General features: G+C 37.6%; 1 pseudogene; it reads left to right on the top strand.

Annotated features, from left to right (window-relative positions):
• The first annotated feature begins 1,848 nt into the window (after positions 1–1,848).
• On the top strand, positions 1,849–2,314 carry LOC100017728 (ubiquitin-conjugating enzyme E2 L3-like; annotated as a pseudogene).
• The last annotated feature ends 2,745 nt before the right edge of the window (positions 2,315–5,059 follow it).

Raw genomic sequence — 5,059 nt, 5'->3', positions numbered from 1 at the left:
TAGAAGAGGCAAGTAAGACCTAGACAGGGAAAATCACTTGCCCAAGGGCACCTGTCTTGAATTTGGTAGGGTTTGAATTTGAATGCAGGTCCTTTTGACACCCACTATAGTGCTCATCTTTCCACAACTCTATCCTTTTCATGGCAGCTAGGATTCTGGATTACCCTGGCTGCTGCACTAACAATAGAGTATGAGAAAAATAAAGCCCTTCAATGAAGAAAATGATTGGTATTCATAGAAGTGTTATTGACAAAACTTTTAGATTGAAACTTCTACTCAGAACAAAAGAAATGTTCATGCTAATGAAAGAAATTCAGTCATTAATTAACTCACATTCCATCTTGACTAAAGAAGGAGAACCTAAAAACTTTTCAGTTTATCTAATGTTACATCCAGGTCACTGCAAGTAGCTTGGCTATTGTACTACATATAACTCTGCCCAAATTTTAGAAAATCTCATGGTTATTTGGATCTAATTCTGAGTCCAGAGATAGGAGATCCAAAAAGTAACTACTGAGTATCTGAAAAAAGAATTGTATAATGAAAAAAAATCTGGTCTTAAAATCAGGAGAGACCTGGTTTAAATTCTTGTTGTTTGGTCATTTTTCAATTGTATATGACTCTTCATGACACTATTTAGAGTTTTCAGAGCAAAAATACTGGATTGGTTTTCAGTACTTCTCTAGCTCATTTGATACATGAGGAAACTGAGGTTGGCAGGGTTAGATGACTTGCTCAATGTCACACAGCTAGTAATGTCTCAGATTGAATTTGAATTCAGGAAGATGAGTCTTCCTGACTTCAAGCCTGATACCCTATCCACTGAACTCCTCATTGATTGAGTTTGAATTTGTAAGGGGTAAATTTTGGAGTTTTGACTAATATATTATACTAATAGTTGCCAGGGATTTAATTCAATCCCAATAAAAATACTCAGGTCAGTTTGGGAATTTTATGGTGGTTTAATTAATATAGAGGGAAGGAATTAAGAAGAAGAGAGAGGGAAAAGGGTATAAGATTTCTCTGGTCTAGCTTAAACCAAGGGGAGTTCAGAGACCTCAGCCATGAGTCCTTCTCCAAGATTTAATCTAGCTCAGTGTCCAGCCACAAGGCCTCCTCTGAGATGAGGGGCCTTCTAAGATGATAGCATTTTAGGAGGTAAAGGAAAAAAAAAGAATCAGCCTAAACGCCGAGAGAGTTTAGGGAAAATGCCTCACCTCACTCATGCTACTGAGCTTCTCCCATTTACCTCACCGGCAAGCCACAACCCACCAAACCACCAGGATGCCCAGCATGCTGCCACAAGTCGCAGCAGCCGGAGCAAGAGCCATGTCCCCACCAAAGAGCCAGAGAGAGACCCAGAGTTCAATGCCTCTACTGCCAAAAAGGCTGGCAAGAGGAAGTGACTTATATATAGACTTTTTTTAAACATCATTTCCTGTGTTTCACATGTACCAATGGTAGCTTAAGCTTGACTTAGGACAGCCCATGGGGTCTGTCAGTTGTTTTCTTATTTGTCACTTGCTAGCACATATCTGTCATAGGCCATCCTTCTCAACCCTTCAACCTTAAGTAGGGGTGTAGACATTCCTGTTTGTTAGGATTTTTAAAACTAATCAGGGTGTAGAAAATCTAAAATTCACAAATTCTACCTTTGATATTTACTAGCTGTGTAACCATGGACAAATCCCTGAACTTTCATGAACCTCTGTTTCCTCATTTGTACACTAGAGATTATAATATATGTAATGCTTACATTATAGTGCTACTGTAAGGATGAATTATTATAATATATACAAAGCTCTTTGAAAATCTTAAAGCTGGGACAGCAGCACCACCAGATCCAAGATGGTGGCCCTTAGTAGACTGATGAAGGATCTGGAAGAAATCCACAAGTGTGGGATGAAAAACTTCTGTAACATCCAGATTGATGAAGCTAATTTATTAATGTGGCATGGGCTCGTTGTTCCTGACAACTCTTCATATGACAAGGGAGCCTTCAGAATGGTAATCAACTTCCCACCAAAGTATCCATTCAAACCACCTAAGATCATATTTAAAACAAAGATTTACCAATTGAATATCAATGAAAAGGGGTAGGTCTGTCTGCCAGTAATTAGTGCTGAAAACTGGAAGCTAGCAACAAAAACTGACCAAGTCATCCAATCCCTTATAGCACTAGTGAACAACCACCATCCTGAGCTACCTCTTTTAGGCTGACCTAGCTGAAGAATGCTCAAAGGACTGTAAAAAATTCTGTGAGAACACTGAAAAGTTTACAAAGAAATATGGGAAAAAACAACCTGTGGACTAAATCTTCCAGGATTGATTCTAATCAGGGTTAGAGGAGACCCAGAGTAGTGCGCATTTATGACACCCCACAACCAGGACTCTTTGGGAAATTGACAGGTACCACCTCCTGGTGTTAACTGGTGGCAGTTACTAACTTCCTACAGTTTTCTTAATCAAAAGGGGTCTAGGTAAATCTGTAAAAAAAAAGCTGAAAAATTTAAGATGTTCTAAAAAAAAGGAAAAAGAAAACCGTGAAGCTACATTAATGTCTATTATTATTATTAGTATTATTATTAATGAGTAACATTTTACTCTGCTGTCTCTTTTGGACTTGGGACGACTTAGTGACTCAATTCGTCTTGTCATATTCCAACCATAAGGCAAGTTTTCAGCACCTTAGGTAGTGTAAGACAGGGAGGAAGTGTTAAAAGATAAAATGAGTAACAAAATTATTTATAAATTTGGTATTAATTTGAAATAGGCTGTGTTTAATTTTGGCCCTGATTTGAAACAGAGAGAGAGAGAGAGAGAGAGAGAGAGAGAGAGAGAGAGAGAGAGAGAGAGAGAGAGAGAGAGAGTACTTACTCAGCTCTTCTTTATCTGAGTTAGAGAGGAGACTAAAATAATAGTACCACCCTATCCTTTTTATGCTTTGGGGGTCTTATTTTGAGGGTCAGGAAGTTCATAGAAGTACAGATGACTACAAAATAAATGGAAAGATACACATTTATTGCTTTCCTTGCTAATGAGGCCAAGGATGAGGGCACAATCCCAAAAATAACAGTTAGTTTTGTCTGCTATGTGGCCATAAAACCATCCCTTCAATGTCAGCCAGTCACTCTCCAAACAAGCTCCATTAGTCATAAGGAGGATGAAGTATGATTGGGAATCCTTTAATACAAAGTCTGCACCAGTATTAAAAAAATCTGAGAGTCAACAGGCAGAGACATTAGTCCTTACTGTTAATGTAGGTCCATTATCAAAATCTTGTCATGAAAAAAAGTGCATGAGGTACCACCTCACATGTATCAAATTGGCCAGTGTGACAGAAAAGGAAAATGATAAATGTTGGAGAAGATGCAGGAAAATTGGAACACTAATAGTTGGTGTAATTGTGATATGATATGATTTCATTATTATGGAGAACGATTTGGAACTATGCCTCTAAAATTGTGCATACCCTTTGAACCAGCAAAGTCTGTATCACAAAGAGATTTAAAAAAGAGAGAGAGAAGAAAAAAAAGAGAAGAAAGAAGAAAATATTTATTGCAGCTCTTTTTGTGGTAGTAAAGAACTGGGAATTGGGAGGTGGCCCATCCATTAGGGAATGACTGAATAAGTTGTGGTATGTGATTGTGATAGAATACTATTGTGCTATAAGAAATGAACAGGATGATTTTGGAAAAATCTGAAGAGACTTACATGAACTGATGCAAAGGACAGTGAGCAGAACCAGAAGAACATTGTATATATTTTTGATGAACAACTTTGAATGACCTGGTTATTCTTAGCAATGCAACGATCCAAGACAATCCCAGAAACTCATGATGAAAAATGCCATGTGCCCTCCAGGAAAGAACTGATTGAGTCTGAATGCAAACTGAAACATTATGTTCCATTTTCTCTCATCTCCTCCTCCTCCTTTTCTTCTTCTCCTCTTCCTCTTCCCTCCTCCTCCTCCTCCTCTTTTCCCCCTCCCCCCTCCTCCTCCTTTATCCCCTTCTCCTTTTCCTCTTCTCCTTCCTCTTGTTTCTTCATCCCATCTTCATTTTCCTCCTCCCCCTCATCTTCCTCCTTCTCTTTCTCCCCCTCCTCCTCTTCTTCTTGTTCTTCCTATTCCACAAAATGATGGAAGCATGTTTTATAAGATTAGATATGTAAAATCTATATTAGATTGTTTACCATCTCAGGAAATGGGGAAGGTGGGAGAAAGAAAGGGTGGGAGGGTAGGAAGGAGGGAGAGAATTTTAGAACTCAAATATTTTTAGATGAATGCCAAAAATTGTTTTAAATGTAACTAGGGAAAATAAAATATTATTTTAAATATACATATTTAAAATGAAAATAAGTACACAAAACTCTAATCCTGAGGTTGTGAAAACAGGACAAAGACATGAAACCAGGAGGTCTCATGAGTAGGGAAGAGAGAGACAGACAGACAGACAGACAGACAGACAGACAGACAGACAGACAAACAGATAGAAACAATTGACAAAAGTGGAACTAGGACCTGGACTCAAGTGAGCTCTATTGAATAGGAAAATATCTATATTCCAAGGATCAAAGACAAAGAAGACAACCTAAAGTTAGATCATACACCAATTATAAGAATCAAAACAAGCAGCAATTGTTTAGAATTATAGAAAAATCTAGTGGTCAGAAATATTAAAGGACAGAGCAAGGTAGATTGTAAAATTTTAAGGATGTATTCTGCAAAACAGGAGATGAATAAGACCTTAAGTATAGAAAAAGGAGCCAAGGAGACTGATACATCACTACTTTAATATTCCAATAGATTTGTAATCATATGAATATTGACATTCCTTCCAACCTATCTTTGCGACCCAATCCATGAATGCCAATTCTGTGCTACTCAGTGCATCTCATATATTTATTATTGAATCATACTACAAACAAAAATTATAGCCTTGTAAAATTTCAGGAAAAGTAATGGAATAAGTAGACTATGCATTGGTGGTACTTCTATGCCATTTTTTCTCTCTCTTTCTGAAGCAGTCTTTTGTCTTTTTATGATTACTCTTAGGTC

This window comes from Monodelphis domestica, chromosome 3, assembly GCF_027887165.1.
Source record: "Monodelphis domestica isolate mMonDom1 chromosome 3, mMonDom1.pri, whole genome shotgun sequence".
Classification (NCBI taxonomy): Eukaryota; Metazoa; Chordata; class Mammalia; order Didelphimorphia; family Didelphidae; genus Monodelphis; species Monodelphis domestica.
Note: the sequence above shows the minus strand (reverse complement) of the source record. Positions and strands in the feature narration are given on the sequence as shown.